Below are 17,356 nucleotides of genomic sequence, written 5' to 3'. Positions count from 1 at the left end.
CCTGGTTGTCGCCGCCCCTGGGCATAGGGGCCGGGGACTCCGCATTCTGACCGACCCGGGATCCCGATCAGGGCGCGGCCAGGGACAGTGGAAGCGCAAACTCCCGAGGGAAAAAGCGAGTGATGCATGGGAACCGTGTCTGCTCGCTCTCAGCTGGGGCTCATTCCCTTGGTTTTCTTTAGACAAAATTAATTCGGTATTTTATATGCATTGTGACCACTAATTACAAATAACAAACCCTAAATATCGGGCGCCACTGCGTGGCGGGCACTGTGCCACTGTTGTTCCTCGGTTCATAGATCTTCACAGCAACCCAGGAAGTCCTGATTCCCAGTCTACAGCCCAGAGCCAAGTTCGGAAGAGGGAAGAGACCCAAACTTGACCGCAATGGCCTCTCTGTCCGCAGCCCTCACTAAAGCACTCCTGAGAGTCACATGCTAGTGCTTAATGGGTTTGTAATAAAACTTTGAACAGAACAATGTGCAAGTTTGGTCCCCTGACACTCTAGCTCCTCTGCACCCCTCCAGGGCCTCCTGCAGCATTTGGGGTTCACCGCCTTTCTCATGTGACCCTCACTTTGATCTAGCCTGGGGACAACTCTCAGACCCCGCCTCACTTTAAACTTTTCATAGGAGACCATCGTGTTTATCACAAGTGTAGTTCCTCGAAGCCCCTTCCCATCTGTCTTTTATCTCCTTTACTGGTCATGGTCCCAACAATCTCGTGGGGAGGAGTGAGGGGCAGGCCATGTAAGGGCCTGGCTGGCAGTGGGGGGAGGGCCCGGTCAAGAACGGAGGCTGGCCCAGAGTGACCAAGGACTTCCAGGCTACCAGAGGTCCTGGCTGCGGCTGGCCTGGAGGGGGGGGGGGGGTCGCCGCGGGAACAGCTGTGAGCAAGGAACCATAGGTTGAGAGCAGCTCTGAAATCAACAGAAAACTGAGGTGAAACCCCAAGCCTCACCAAGGAGCGAGGCAAGTGCGCTTGGGCAGGCCCTCTAACACTGGTCAGCTGTGGGGTCCCCATCCTTCCCTGCCTTGCCAACTGCTATGCCTTTCCTATCAGACTGAGGGCAAATTGGCAGAGGTGCCTTCAGTTTCATGGTTAATTTTCCCTTCCCGCCAGGTCTGTGTTGCTGATCAAACTGCAGGAAATCCATAGCCTCTGGCTCCCTTCTCATCCAGGAATTGATTCCCCCACCCCACGCAGCAGTGCCCTCCAGCTTGGAAACCTGTATCTGCGAATGTGGGATTTCCCCACAAAGCAGGCCCCTCCTCCTTCATTCGTGCATTGAGCCAAGAGAGCAGTTCTATCTCAGGTTCCCCCAAGCAAGGCCTGGAGGGTCAAAAGATAACTGGTGCCTGGGACACAACAAAAAAAGCAGTTAGATAGCATGCCAGACAGTGAGCGATAGGGCAGTGAAGATTGTGGGTGAGAGTCATCGGTCCCAGTGAGCCCTGGATGCCCCTGGACCAGGGGACCAGCATTCCACGTAGAGAGCGGGCAGCAACCCAGGACCCGCTAAGACTCTTAAGTCTCTGGGTGTGGCCGGAGCCCTGGGAGGGTCTCCAGGAGGCAAGGGCGGGGCTGGACCAGGGGAGGCGGTGCTGGATGTTGGAGTTGGGATTGCATCCTGGGGAAAACCTCTTGCTAAACCGCAAGGAGTTATTAAACAGAGAAGGAAGAGCATCAGATCAGGTACTAGAAAAATGACTCTGTCTCAGTGTGAAGGGTGACAGGAGGTGGGGGATCCAAGAGAATGGGACGGCTTGGGAAAGGGAGAGGAGAGGCCAGGTGTGAGAGAGGTGAAGAGCCCATTGAGATCTGGTGACCTCCTGGGTGGATGTGGGAGATCCAGGACCCTCAAGTTTCTGGCTCAGGTGACAGTGGTGCCAGAACCTGGCTGTGGGTCAGGAGGAGCCAGCAGGAGGGGACAGGGACAGGGACGGGTGGGGAGGCCAGCAGCCCAGGCGAGCTTGGTACGCGCATATCCTGAAACCCACACTTCACCAAAGGAAAGTGTATGCATCTGTGAAGCACCATCCTTAGGATAAAGTTAAAGATCTGAGCCCATCTCAGTGGCTAACGGACGTTCACCCACGAGTACTCTGGAGCACAGACTCTGCCCCCAGGATGCTACAAAACTGGCGACATCCTTCCTTGTGGAGCTGACACTTTACCGGAATGGGGAACGTGTTAGAAAGTGGTAGGTGCCACGGGGAGAAAGAGTAGGGTGAAGGGCACAGGGAGTGAGGCGGCAAGGCGGTGCAGTCGTGGGTGATTTTCCATCGGCGTTCTGAGTGGGCGTGTTCAGAAAGTGGGCGGAGCCTGGACTGAGGTAGGAGAGTTGGTGAGGAGGCCAGAAGGACCAGCTTTTGTGTGTTTGCTAGTTCGCCTGTGTTTTAAGGGAAGGGGAAGTAACAGAATGTTTATAAATTGATGGGAACAAATGGATGCAGAAGAAGAGGATGTGCGACGAGGGGAGGAGGAGGATGTCCCTGGTGGGATCCCAGAAGTCATGCACAGAAACGGGAGAAGGTGGAGCACGTGGGCCCAGGGGCAGGTGGGTGGGTGGACAGAGGGATGCTCTCTTCCGATGGCTTCTGTTTTCTATATGAAACAGGAAACAAGGTCAGCTTCCAGGAGTAATCTCACCTACAAGCTACTGCTATCCCAGCTCATTTTGAAGGTCATCCTGTGAAGTGGGCATTGACATCCCCTAATTGCTTGATGAGGAAACCAAAACACAAAGAAGTTCCATGACTTTTCCGCAGTATCCCAACCACAGAAGTTGGATCTTCAGATCCCAGATCCAGCATGCAACCCTCACCATCACAGCATGCGGCCTTCATGCCAAGTGCAGGAGAAAAGCTAGCCACTGTGTGCTGATTTCAGTGGGAAGACATTCTTCTCGATGCAGACTTGGAACCTACCTTTCTCTAGGCATATTTTTCAGATGGCTGCAGTTCTGCTCCCAGTCCACTTTTACATCATGTGTACATTAACAGAAATTTTTCTTTAGCATTGCCATTTCTGTACAAGTGAGAATAGATTTTAACTGCTACACGTGTGTGTTTTCCTCTGGGAGTGCCCAGGAGGGAACCTGGTTGGGGCAGTGGATGTGCTGGCCCCTGACTGGGGGTGGGGGGTGGGGATCCGGGGAAGGTGCCACTGGCCTCCAAACCTTGACCATCACCAAGGACTCTCCTCAGATGTAACCAAAGGAAACCAAAACCAGGATCACATGGTTTCTGGCAGGATTTAGGGAAATGCTCACCCAGCACGTGAGCTGTTTGTACATTCAAGCAGTTAGTACCTCACGTGGTTGGGATTGTGGGGGAAAAAAAAAAGAAAGGAAGCAAATATTTCAAAATCCAAGGCTGTAGCTGACTACAAGTGCCCGGCTCAGAGAAAGCCCTCATCAAATATTTGCTAAATGTTTATCTTAGATAAACACTGAGTTTAAAATTTTATGGTAAGCCTGTGGTAAGCCTAACAGTTCTCTTGGGCAAATATTTCTAAACATTTTATAAATTAAGCACATAGGTTTGTACACATCACAGATGACAATCTCGTGCAAGTCACGTGGTCAGTTTTCTCATGAATAACATACAGGCAGACCTGGTTTCATTGTACTTTGCAGACACTGCATTTTTTACAAATTGAAGGTCGGTGGCAACCCCTGCGTCAAGCAAGTCTATTGGCACCATTTTCCCAAGAGCATTTGCTCACATCGTGTCTCTGTGTCACATTTTGGTGATACTGTCAATACTTCAAACTCTTTCATTATTAAATTTGTCACAGTGACCTGTGATCTTTGATGTTACTACTATGACTGAAGGCTCAGATGATGGTTAGCATTTTCTAGCAATAAAGTATTTCTTAAGTGAGACATGCATATTGGTTTTTTGGACATAATGCTGTTGTACACTTGAAAAACTACTGTGTAATATAAACATCACTGTCCTATGCACTGGGAAACCAAAAAATTCGTGTGACTCGCTTTACTTGCGATGGTCTGGAACCTGAACCCGCAATTATCTCTGAGTCCTGACTGTATATACTGCTATGTTGAAATCCAGACAAGGCCCTTCATTCACTAAGGGGTGGTCCTCACTGCATAATCCTGCCCAGTAGAGTACACTTACTCATGCAATGAAACATAGAAAGCGTCTCTTTGTCAATATTTTCTAGCAATTCTCACAAGAACATAGAATAAATTCCAGACAGCAACTTTCTAGCAAAATAAGTTACCAAACAGCTGTGCTTAAATTAAGCCTCTGAAAGGCAGCCCAGTGTTAACAGACGTAACTGACATATCTAGACCAATAATAGTTGGCTAAAACATGGACGTCAACACGTTTATGGAAACCATGCGCAAAACTAATTGAATGCCTTTTATCTCTGCCAAATTCAGAGGAAGAGAACAGGGTGCTTCTCCAAGACTTCTTGGCTGGGGGCTGGGGGAAGCCAAGAGAATTTCAGGCACATTTGGATGTTGGGGGAAGCACGCGGAGGAAGCGGACCGTGGTGGGAACTGCTCTACAGTCTCCCTGTGTGGCCTGAATGAGTCACTTCACCTTCGGGAGCCGAGCTTTCTTACACGGAGACGTCCAACATCCTTTCAGAACTATAACAGCATCCCTTCTGTGGGGGCTGTTTGATCTCATCACCTTCCAGAATGGCCGTCTCTCAACGGAACTTCAAGGGAGAAACCAACGTTTGTCACACTCTGTGCATTGCGCACCATGCGGGAGTCACACTTCGTACCAGGGCTGTGACATTCAGGTATCACCAAGTCACCCTCAACTTGGAGATGAGGAAAGAGCCCGTCTCCCCCCTGGGTCAGGCCCACTGAAGTCCCTTGTGTCTTCTCCCCACCCCATTGGGGGCATCCCCTGTTCCAGGCTAGAAATAGGTCTGGACCGTTCCAGAAGGTCATTCCCGGTTTTATCAAATTGAGAGTCCCCAGAGAGTAGGGGAGATGCCCGTTAAGATGATTCCAGCTCTTTGGGACCCACTCGATGCTTTTGTGTGATTAGAGTGACCTGCCTCTCAGATTTCCTACCCTCTGCCAGACGCCAGTGGAAGTTACTTAGATTTACAGAAGGCATCTCCCTTCGAAATCTGCCACCAAGTGAACCTGTGACCACTGACCAGGGCACCAAATTTGGTGACAGCCAGGCATCTTCTCTGGCTTGGGGGAAGCAAATGACCGCGCCCGAGTTGAGAGGAGGGGGCACTTCCTTAGGTCAGGAAGGGACCTCTGCAGGCCACCCCCAGGTTGTGATTTTTATGGGGCCCTGCAGGGCCTGTGAGGGTCCTGGTCACCCTCTCTCTCTGCCATTATTCTCTTTGGCCAGTGACACCCAGTTCTCCTGTGGGCCGCAGAGGGAGACAGAAGAAACCGTATGGTCACCTGGCCCTGGCTTTGTAAAACAAGTGGGCCTGGAGGACAGCAGAGGGCAGGAGTCCTGAGGACGGAGAGGCCACCTCTGCTGTGAGGGCCGCACTCCACTACCCCGGCAGCCTGCTCCATCCCCTCTGCTGGACAGGCCCACCCTGACCCCTCCTACCTGCTGCTTGCACCGTGGACATGGCTGGCTTCAGGGAGATACCCCTGGGCGGTGGGAGGGAGCCTGAGGAAGGGGCTGGTAAGAGCCCCCTTACGCTCCAGCAGAAGATGGGCAGTGGGCGACATGAAGGAGTGACAGGGACGGCCTCCCGGGTGGGGCAATCGCGGGGCAGGAAGGCCGGGGAGGGCTGGGCTGGGCCCCTGTGGGGGCACAGAATGCAGCCTCATAATCCTGCCCTGCCACCAAGATTCTCAGGTTCTGAGCGCAGAGTCCTGCCAGAAGAGGTTCGTGGTATCTCTGACTGGATTTCACCCCTGGGAGCGGGAAGAAGCCCCTTTAATAGCAGTGCCCATGGGATCCCGATAAAAACCCTGACTTACCAGGTAGGGACTGGAGAGCCAGCCAGGTGAGAACAAGATGTGACAAAGGCCCAGCATCAGACCTTCTCCTGTGTCCCTAGGAAGTGTCAGCCGGGACAGGTGGGGCGAGGACTGTAGGCAAGAATGGCCCCTGAAATTCCAGGAACCAGGCCTCTCTCAAATGGGACCGTTGTTCATTTGTTGGCTTTTGTGGGTGGTTCCCCTTTCAGAAGATGCATTCCTTCTGCGGTTCCAACCCAAGGAAGGGGGATCTTCAGGTCTGCACTGCCTCCACTGGGAGATGGGCACCTACCGGGGTCTGTGAACCCGAGCTGGCAGGAGGAGCCCAGAGGGGTGTCCTCTGTCCACGGACTTCAGCCCTTCAGCTGCTGCAGGTGGAAAATGGTACCAGGTGTGACACGTGGGCGTGTTCCTAGCTGCTCACCACGTGTGACCTGAGGAATCTGTTTTCCAATCTGAACTATTACCTGAAGTTCCCATCATTACAATAAGCACAGCTGGATATTGTGGAATATTTTTGTCTTTGGCGCTACCCACATTTAAAATATTTTTGTTTTAAAGGCACTATTTTCATGTATTTTTATTTGGGGGGAGAGGATTGGGTTTATTTAATTACCTTTTTCAGTGGAGGTACTGGGGATTGAACCCAGGACCTTGTGTATGCCGAGCATGTGCGCGACCGCTTGAGCTGTACCTTCCCCTCCAATCTTGTCTTGTTAGTTACTGTATACATAATTGACTAGGGTGGATGTGTTCCCCACAGTGGGAAACATCTGTGTTGTGGTGCAATTTGCTTTTTCCGCTTGGAGATCTTTGTCCCTCCATCGAGATGCCCGTGCTCTATGTCCTCTGACATATCAATATCTGCCCCTGCTCTTTGGAAGGCCAGGTCCTGCACTCAGATTCCAGACCCAGATCCCTTACCCCTGTGGATGAGTTTCCCAATTGTCCCGGGAGCGTCCGACACAGAGACGAAGACACTGCTTGTGCTTTGCTTAACATTCCATTTAACTCATATCCAATAAACCAAATTTTAGAACTCTTCCTCTTTTTTTTTTTTGGCACATCTAAACAACAACTACAAATACATTAAAGGGATCCTCGTAAACGATGTCACCTGCATGTATAAATATGGCATGGTTGATTCTTTTAAATACTGCAAACACCTCAGGAAATAAAGCATATATTGATATAATGATGACAAAACCAATTCCTTACTCCAAAGAGTAACATCCAAAGAGTTAGTTCCTTCACTTTTTTTTTCAAATACTTTTTTCAGGTTACAACTATGCTTATTCTGATGTTTTTCCAGGATTGAAGGCCCCAGGGAAAAAGAAACACCATCTCTAATCAGCCGAGTTAAGGCATTTCAGTTACAGGTGGACTGACTCCTGGCCAGGGCTGGGGCTAGATTGCTCTTCCCAAGGCCATCAGATTAAAAGCTGCTGTTTACTGGGGGGAGGGTAGAGCATGAGCTTAGCATGCACAAGGTCCTGGGTTTGATCCTGAGTACCTCCTCCAGAGATAAATAAACCTAATTACCCCCCCCAAAAAAATTGGGTAAAAAAATGTTGCTGTTTATCAGTAAATGTCATTTGCAGCATTGATCAGATTTGAAAGCTGAAACCGATCACACGGGTTTTTAGCTCTTTGCCACCTTGTGTCTCCCCTAAAATGATGCACTTGTAAAGTCTTGCTTGGTCGTGTTACATCATCTCTGGGTTTTCATGATTGACTAATCTGGTCCTGTCTTTATGAATTAGTGACTTGACCTGTTAGCATTATTAAAAGTTTATGTTTGTCTTATTGGTATTGCATTAAAATTAGCCAGGCCAGTCTCAAAGTTCCATCGCCAAGAAACGAAGATTGAATCTCTATGGTTAAGTCTTCTCTTCAGGATGCTAGGGTTGGGGGCAGGGGTGCAGAGCCTGCTCTGTGTGTGTGAGCCCTGCAGCAGCCCCCACCCCCGGTTCTCACGAGTGACTACCAGTGTGGACACTTCCTGCTTTTTCTGGGGCCACTGGCTTTGTCCCTGTGGCCCATGCACTTACCAGTTTCTACTTACGCAGACAGAAGCAAGTACACAGCATCACCTTGTAATCAGGGGAGAAACAACAGACCTATACGTTAGCAGTCTCCCACTGTGTTAGCTTTCTGTGCTACACATCAGACGACCACAGGTTTAGCAGCTGAAAATAGTGCCCATTAATTATCTCGCGGTTTCTGGGGCTTGCATGGGTCAGGAGTCAGCGCTCGGCTTAGCTGGCCTTCTGCTCAGAGGTCTCACAGGGCTGTGATAGGGAAGGGTAGGCAGGGCCACATGCTCACCTGGAAGTGTGAGGGAGACGAATCCACTGGCTGCCAGGCCTGGACGAGTTGTTGGCAGGATTCATTTCCTTGCAGGCGATGACTGAGGGCTTCCTGCCGGCTGTTGGCTGCCCTTGGATCCTAGCGGCTGCCCATGGTCCCCAGAGGCTGTTCACAGCCTGGCTGTTTGCTTCTGCAGGGCCAGCTGGAGAGAGTTTCTAGCCTCAGAAAGAGCCAGGTCCCTCTCAAAAGGGCTTTTACCTAATTAAACCAAGTTCATCCACAATAATCTTCATGTCAACTCCCTCAGAATCAATTACATCTGCAAAATCCCTCCATCTTTGCAGTGTTCTGCTAGCTAGAAGGATGTCACGGGTCAGTCCACGTTCAAGGAGAGGGTTATACAGGGCACAGAGATCACGGGGGCCACCTAGGGTCTGGCTGTCACACCTACTTAATGCCATCGGTGAAACTTACACTGGCACTCACTCATCCTTCTGCATTTACAACTACCCTCGTGTACACTGCGTAGCAACACGTCCCTTCAGAGTTTCCTCACGATCTCATGGCTGCTATGCCACGGCGCCAGAGGCCCTCTCCCTCAAGGCTCTCTGAACCCATGTGTGACTCGGCCCCCTGGGCCTGGGCTCCAGCCACCTGGCCTCCTTGCTGGTCCTGGGCCTTTGCACTTGATGTTCCCTCTGTCCACGTCCCTCTTCCCCCAGAGGGCCACGTTCTCACTCCTTCACTTTACCCAGGCCTCTGCTAACCTGTCGCCTCATCAGAGACACTCGAGAGCTGCTCAGAGAGGCAGCAGAGTAAGAACTGAGAGCCAGGCTCTGAAGGTTGAATCCCAGCTGTCTCTGGATCGGTCTGTGACCTACCTGAGCCCCAGGGTCATCCTCAGTCAAGTGAGGATGGCGGTCTGGGGTCTCATGGCCCCCTGGCCCACATCCACGGTTGTCCAAGTCATTCCTTTACGATCTGGAATGCAAGCGGCCCTCTGGTGTGGTTTCAGGGTGGGCTGGCCGGCCTTCTTGGCGGTCCAGAGGCCCTGCTCAGGGATCCCACGCTGCTCCTATCCCTTCCCTGGTCCTTCTTGTGTCCTGGAGAAACTTCCTTTCTGAAGTTTTCCTGAAGTTGGCTTCCTTTGGATCAGGCTTATCTCAGGCTGCCGATGGAGGCTTCTCGACACCTAAATCGAACACATTCTCTCTGACCACCAGCTGCACCCTCCTTGGCATTTGCCGAGTACTTACAACGCCCCAAGCGCCACAGCAGGCGGCGAAGCAGCTCCTCCAACAATCCCGAAGTTCACATACCTAAAACCTCCTTTAACAAACTCTGCACTTGAGGAGAAAGTGAAGTGTCAATAACTGTAAAACATAAATTGGAAGAGAGCTCACGCATGGAGCACTTCACCCCGGAAACACAGACTTGGAGATACAACGGGGGGCCGGAAGAGGACTTCGGGGATTCTATAGGGAAGACACGAAAGGGAGCAGGAAGATACAGCTGGCGTTTCAGGAGAGTAGTTTTAGGGGAGGGGGCAGGCTCTCTGGGGCAGGAGCCTGGAGTCCTTCTTTTCCTACTTGCACCAGCACAGTCCTTGGCCTGCTGTTTATTGGCTTCAAAGAAACTGAAGAGCTGCCATTAGGAATTACACTCAGGTGACCTCAGAAGGTTCCTGTCAGGGGCCTCCTGGTCCAGGCAGGGCGAGCTTTCTGCTCCTGGGGGACCCGAGGCCAGCACTATGCAGGGGAGTGAGGATTTTGCTACTGGTGACTGGAGTTTGCCATCCGTCTCAGCCCCCAGGTCCAAAGCAAGACGGAAGGGACAGTGGAAATTCACGTATGTATTCATTGGTCCCAGCCCTGCCACTGACTGGCTCTAGGGACGACGGCTGGATTTTTGACCTTTGAGTGTGTGAACTCCCTTCCGCTGCCAAGGAAATCTGGGGGTCTTGGTAGGGACCCTAAGAGGTGAGATCCTTGCTCTCTCAAACACTTAGTCCCTAAGACATGGGCAGAGAGCTCCAGCTTGGCCAATACTCGAGCTTAGGGCTTCGGGTCTGCAGTGAGTGACAAGAAGGACTGACAGATTGGAACTCATCCCATCTATGGCTGCAGCTCCAGCATCCAGGGTCCAGGGCTGAGCAGAGGGAGCAGCAACAGGGTGATGCCCCAAAGCATCCTTGTTCACATCCTGATCAGGCTGCTGCTATGGCTCTCAGTGCCCACAGTTCCTGCCTGTTTCCTGAACCTGGCTTTGCAGGCTTCTGTGGATTCTGTGAGCTACACAAAACCCATCGCCGGGGATTCCCTTTCACAGTTTGGTTTGCAACCCAAGAATTCTGACTAGCTGTGTGAACTTTGGCAAATTACTTTACCTCCCTGAACCTTAGAATGCCGTCAGATGGGGCTGGTAAGTGCTTCTGGGGCTGCCTTAAACCCAAGAGACGCACCCGTAAAAGGCGGGGTCTACTTGGGCTCAGCTTTTTGAGGATGCAAATGAAATGGATGTCTGTTTACACTATTAGCTTGGTTTCATGTACATATTTCCAGTCACATTTGCTATGAAATATTGTCTGTAGAAAATGTTTTTCACTCTTACTTTTCTGGAAATGACTTTACTCAAGCTTCCCTTCATCTTTGACGCTGCTGTCACCATCATCCCAGAGCCCCGATTTCCAGGGCACATCATCTCATCTTTCTTCTGGACGGTTTCAGCTATGGCGTTTTGACAAATCACGTGTGATATTGTCATTGATAAGTTATCTCATTCACGTAAAACTAGGACAGTTGCTTTTGCCATATGTCCTTTTTAAAAACCTTTTAAATTATAAAAAAAATTATACACAGAAAAAACGTATAAGACATAAATATCATCAATTATTATAAAGCAAAACTTACATAACCACCACCCAGGTCAAGAATTGGAACACTGGCAGAAATTCCAAAGCTTCAGGATGTCCCTTTGGTGCCTCCAAAGGCATCTATATCCTGGTTGTCATGGTAACATTATAGTAATCACTCACTTGTCTTTATACTTTTACCATTAAACGTACATCCTCCAACATTTTAATAAAGCTCCTGCCTATTTTTGAACTTCACCTCTGAAAGGGATCATATAGGCTGTCTCGGGTCTGGCTTTTTCATTTGGCATGGTTCAAGATTCAGCTATGTTGTATTTCATTCATGCTTTGGTTACCGATAACATTCCCTTGTAGGCTGATATCCCATTTATTTATCCATCCACAGTTGATGGACACTCCGGCAGTTACAAGCAATGCTGCTGAGCACATTCTTGCACGTGTTCCTGGTGTGAACATGACCTAAGGCAATGCTGATCGCAGGCCAGGCCAATCTTCAGCATCACTAGATTCCCCAGGGATACCACCAATTTACAATTCCACCTAACTTGCCTGGTAGGCATCCCCCTGGGGGCTGAATCTGCATTTCTCTGCTTCCTGAGCTTGAGCACGTTTTCGTAAGTCTATTGTGCATTTGTATTTCCTCTTTTTTCCTTAAGAGCCGATTCAAGTTCTTTGCACACGGTAATTCTTTCTGTTGTCCGGACCCTGGCTCTTTGTTGGTCGTGCGTGTTGCAAATATCTTCTACTGCTTGGTGGCTTACCTTTCTACCCGCTTAGTGGGGTCTTTTGTTTGTTTGTTTGAAGGGAGAGGTAATTATATTTATTTATTTATTTTAATTGAACCCACGACCTTGTGCATGCTAAGCATCCACTCTGCCACTGATCTATACCCTCCCCGCCTTTAATGGTGTCTTGATCACAAGAAATTCTCAATTTTAGGGATTTTTTTTTTTTGGCAGGGGGAGGTAATTAGGTTTATTTATTTAAAAATTTTTAATGGAGGGACTGGGAACTGAACCCAGGACTTCACGCATGCTAAGCACACGCTCTACCACTGAGCTATACGCTCCCCCTAGAAGTTCTCAATTTTAAAGTAGCTGAAAGTATCCATCTTTTCCTTTAAGATTGGCACTAAAAAGCACCAAGTCTTTTTTGTAGAAATCCTCCCTTATCTCAAGATCGTTAGTATATCTTCTCATATGATCTTCAAGAAGGTTTGTTTCGTCTGTCACATTTAGGTCTGTGATTAGAGTGGCCACGTGTCTCGGTCTATGCCTCCTGGGTGGGCCTCTCTTCCAGCGAGCATCCCTTTTACTTTCAACAGTGTCTGCGAAATTTCCTGAAACTTTTCTTCCTGGAAACAATTAGCAGCACTTCTTTGCTATCTCTAATCCTGGCCACTGCAGATTCCTGGCTCTGGGGGAGGTGCAGAGAAGCACAACAGGGCGGAGTGGAGGAGCCAGGTCTGGGCTGGGCTTTCACACCGGCTGGGCTGGGCAGGTGGCATCCGTAAAGCCGCAAAGCCGTGGTGAGCTCAGAGGGGCTGAGGCCAGGACGTGTCGCTGCACTCCCTCCCCGGGGCACCTCCTGCCCCTGGCCGCTGTCAGTCAGTGGGGCTCCCTTCCTGAGCTGGAAAGAGAGCTGAGGGAGTTTGGGATGGGAAACGCCACTCTGGAGTAGGTTAATAAGAAACCCCATCTGTGTAAACGATTATAAATGTCTTGACAATGAAAGACATTTTAGGTACAAGTGGTCTGCTTGAGAAATTATATTTCTGGAGTTAAACACAGTAGAGCCCTTTTACATACAGGTATAACACAGATTATGGTCTGGTTTTGCAGAGTCTGTGTGAATTCAGTACCTTTAGAAACTCCTCCAGCTGCTGTGGCCCAGTCATGTGGTGGAGCTCAGGAAAATGCATTAAGCAAGTGGAAGGTGGGACCTGCCTGAGAAGCTTCCGGCAGATAATACATAAACACAGAGACCCACATGCCTACTGGTATATAAATATTAGGGACTTGAAGTTACAGGGGCAAGTTTTATCTTGCTCCCTGGAGTGCAGCTGATGTTCAGCAAATTAACCTGGGCTTTTATTTATTTACTTATTTTGTCTACTCCTGACCCTTGTACTTTACCGTTGACCTTATCAGTTTATACTCCTTAACCCCTAATTAACAGCCTTTATATGCACAACTCAAATAAACCCCTACGGGTCATAGTCTTTCTTGCCTTCTAACATCTCTCTCTCTCTTCCCCATTTGCCCTTTTCAGCTCCAGGTGAAAAGTTCTCTTGGCCAAGTTGAACCCCCAAGAGAGTTAGCACAGAGCCTAACACACAGTTAGCACCCCTAAATGTCTGACAAATGGACGCTGGACTTGGCCGCGTTCACGTGACTTTGCAGAACCGGGTGGAGGTCAGACAGCCAAGGGTGACTCTCATTGGCTTCCAGATTTAGTGTTTGTGTTTGTGTTTTAGGTTTTGGAGGGTTTGAAGGTCTTTTCTTAGACACAAAAAGATTGCTTCTTCACTTCAAAGGCATTGCTGCCTGTCTTTCAATACACGAATCTGGACGTGGACATGAACTTCGAGTAGCACATTTTTTTTTTAAAGCATACAACTGTATTAACTTTTTATTCTCTTAGTTTATTACAATTTTTTAAAATTTATTTTTATTTTATTTTGGGGGTTTTTCTGTGGGGGGAAGGTAATTAGGTTTGCTTATTATTATTATTTTTTAGAGGTGGGGATTGAACACAGGCCCTCCTGCACCCTAGGCAGGCACTCTACCACTGAGCTGTACCCTCCCCCTTGAGTTGTACTTTTCTAACAGATCATTTCTGCAAGTTTTCCTCTGCCAGACATAGGGAGAATCACATTTTTAGCTGCTGCATGTAGTACCTTAAGTACCAAAGGAAAACTGCAGGCACTGAAATTAATTGAATCAGCAGAGTGTACAGGAAGGAACTCTACAGTGTGGGCCACCCCAGAAGCAGGGTACCACTGGCTGAATGGTGACAAAGGGCCACCAAGCCGAGAAGCAGCTGCCCAGGGTCCCACCCTAGGGGTGCCAGGCTCATGGCAAGACATCTGGCTTCACAAACGGAGGAGTGACTGTAAGCAGAATTAAAGTAAAAACACCGTGAACCACCTGTGACTCCAAGTTGACTCCCAGTGAATAAGCTTCCACGGAGAGAGCAAAAACCAGATAGTGTAAACAAAGAGATATGCCATCAGTAAGAGTTTAGGAACCACTTCACCACCTCCTTTTAGCACACAGGGGAGAGCCTGCTGGAGCTGAGTTATGAGAGGGTGAGGGCAGCCACACATGGCTGGTGGGCATGAGGGGTGGGATGGAGAGAGGGAGTGAGATGGGGGGGGGTTGTCAGTGCTGCTCATCTCTGCCCCTGTTTGCTCAGGTTCTTTCAACACTTTTCAATGCATGACTTACCCATTATCTGGGCGATCAAGGAAGGGATAGTCATTCCTTTAATAAAAGTTGAGTACCTATTGTGCGTGAGGTGATGATTAAGCCCTGGAAATTCCAGTATGAGTAAGAAAGTCACTCCCTCGGGGATCTCATGGTGTGGTCAGGGACACAGATGGGAAAACAAACAATCATAACGCACAGGTGAAGGGTGAGGATGGAGGGTGTACAAAGCCTGAGGGCATCATAACCCAGATCTGCTTTCCCTTGGGTTCAGCAAGAGTTGACCTTTGATCTGAGACTTCAAGCTGAATGAGAATGACCAGTGGAACAAGGAAGGTGAATAGGACATGAGGGACATTGGGGGATGTGTGGGGGAAGCCTGGAGGTCTGATGGAGTGGGCAAGGGCCCACATAGTAAGTTCTGCCTAGGCTCTAGCTTAAAGGTTCACAGAGATGGGGCTACCACAGAAAGTGGAGCCAGGTGGGGAAAAGCTATTGGGAAGAGCCTGAACTCTCCCCTGTAGTTGATGGGCAACCATTGGGGAAGTCTAGCCAGTCCATGCAGGCATCAGCCCAGCCATGCTTCCCTGTCCCAAATACCCAAATTTGCACAGTAATGTCCATCACCCTGAAAGCTGCTCTCCATCAATCATTTGGAATGGTACTAAATCCAGTGTTGTTTCTAAAGTATTTCTCGAACTCTTGCTAAGCAGTGAAGCAAAAGGCCAAGTGCACCAACCCAAATACCCAGAGATTATAATACTACTACTAGGAATACGTGGGTGCCACATGGGATGTCAGGCGTTGTTGTAAGTGCTCTACACGGACTTTCTCACTTCATCTGCCCTCCCCCGTAAAGAGGCAGGTGGGCATTATTCTCATTTTGCAGATGAAGACATAGGCTCAGAGGTTGTGTGACTTATAGAGTAAGTGATGGACCTGGAATTTGAACCCACTGTGTCTAGCCCAGGAGAGAAGTGGCAAGGTTTGGTAAGAGAAGAAATCGGAACTGAAAGTTAAAATAAAAAAGCAGAAGCAGGAATGAGGATGATCAGTTGCAGTGTGGGCCGAGAAGTGCAGACCTCCTGTCCAAACTTGAAGAGTCAGCTCTGCAAAGACTGGGAGGACTGGGCGGTGGGGGTGGGGATAGGGGAGGAACTTGGGTCCCCAGAAGGTCCAGTGTCAGATCCTGAATCCTGGAAAGCTGGTATTGAACTCTGTCACAGCACATGCGCAGTGCAAGGACCTTGGAGAGCTCCTAATTCAATGCCTCTTTTAAAGTAGAAACCAAGGCCAGAGAGAAATGGCTACAAAGTGTCACAGAACAGAATCCAGCTGTCCCCCTGCTTCAAGACTAATGTTTCTGCAGATTAGCGGCCACTCATGCTCCTGCTAATAGGACCCTAATTTTCCTCTGAAGAACCACCCTCTTCATCTGGCTGAGCCCTTGTGCAGTGGATTTTAGCTCAGGCTGCTATAACAAAATACCACAGACTGGCTGGTTAAACAACAAATATTTACTTCTCACAGTTCTGGAAGCTGAAAGTCCATGGTCAAAGTCCCAGGAGATCTAATGTCTGGTGACAGCCTGCTTCCTGGCTTGAAGACAGCCATCCTCGTGCTGTATCCTCACAAGGGGAAGGGGCATGAGGTCTGTTGTGATTCTTCTTATGAAGGTGCTACTCGCTTGAGGAGGGCTCCATCCTCATGACTGAATTACCTTCCAAAGGCCCCATCTCCAAATACCAATCCCACCAGGGGTTAGAGATTCAATATATGGATTCTGGAGGTACATAAACATATAGCCCCTAACAATCCACATCCCAAGGCTAAGCCAGTCCACAAATGGCATTCCCTCATCACACACAAGACTCCACAAATCTGTCCAGGGTGAATCAGAGGCTTCTGCCTTTTCTCCCACTGGAGTCCACCCATGTGGGTCTTCCCCACTCATCGTGATCAGGGAAATCCAGACTTTGTCCTCAGAAAGGAGCCAGAACCAGAGTGAAAGGGAGGGAAACCAGGTCTAGGTGACATGACTTCAGCCTCTATGTCTGGTTGTGCCTCATCTTTCATCAATCACATCTCCTTTTTGGGGTCTTGTTTTGTTTTTCTTTCTCTGTCCCACCTTTGGGAATAACACCACCACCTACCTCTTGGGTTGTCGGGGAGATGAAGAGAGAAGTTGCATACACAGCACTTACCTCAGAGCCTGGCGCCCAGAGAGCACTCACATATTCTCCAGTATTATTATATTAGCCACCTCGAATTAGGTTTTCTGTCACTGGCAACACACGAGCCTGAACAAAGCAGTGACCTGTTATTGCTGCCATACCACGCTGTGGTCACAAAATTATTATCCATGCTTTACGTGCCCTCAAGGGCCACACTTCAGTGAGAAGGAAATCTCCTAGACTTGTGTTTCGGCTCCGCCCCCTCCTCCCGTCAGTGCAGCGCGGCCCACCCAGGCACCCTCCCGGACCGCCCCCCGCTCCTCGCCTGCGGCCCAAGAGCACACCGCCTGCTCCGGCAGGTGGTCCTGGGGGGCGGCGGCCGGGTCCTGGGGGTGGCAGGCGGCCTTAGCGGGGCGGCGGGAGGTCTGCGGGCCCCCTCGCTCCCGCGAGCGGGGAACCTCGCACCACCGCCCCACCGCCCCACGGCCACACCTCCGCACCACCGGAGCCCAACTTCGCACGACGCCGGAAGTGGGCGGGCGCGCGACCCCACGGAGACCCCGAGGGCGGCAGGTGACGTGTCGCGCTGCAGCCAATCGCGCGTCTCTGGCCTTTGCGT

At 49.9% G+C, this 17,356-nt stretch overlaps 1 long non-coding RNA gene across 2 annotated transcripts; it reads right to left on the bottom strand.

The window, feature by feature from the left end:
- Positions 1–2,189: 2,189 nt before the first annotated feature.
- Positions 2,190–17,354, bottom strand: LOC116657520. Of its 2 annotated transcripts, XR_004312642.1 has the most exons (5): positions 10,874–17,354; positions 9,145–9,455; positions 8,282–8,465; positions 5,954–6,321; positions 2,190–4,698 (listed from the first exon to the last, which is right to left on the bottom strand). It is a non-coding gene; the product is annotated as an uncharacterized LOC116657520 (long non-coding RNA). The 2 variants fall into 2 exon arrangements; XR_004312641.1 differs by having other exon boundaries at positions 2,190–6,321; positions 10,874–17,346.
- Between the last annotated feature and the right edge of the window lie 2 nt (positions 17,355–17,356).

This window comes from Camelus ferus, chromosome 18 (genome assembly GCF_009834535.1).
Source record: "Camelus ferus isolate YT-003-E chromosome 18, BCGSAC_Cfer_1.0, whole genome shotgun sequence".
Classification (NCBI taxonomy): domain Eukaryota; kingdom Metazoa; phylum Chordata; class Mammalia; order Artiodactyla; family Camelidae; genus Camelus; species Camelus ferus.
Note: the sequence above shows the minus strand (reverse complement) of the source record. Positions and strands in the feature narration are given on the sequence as shown.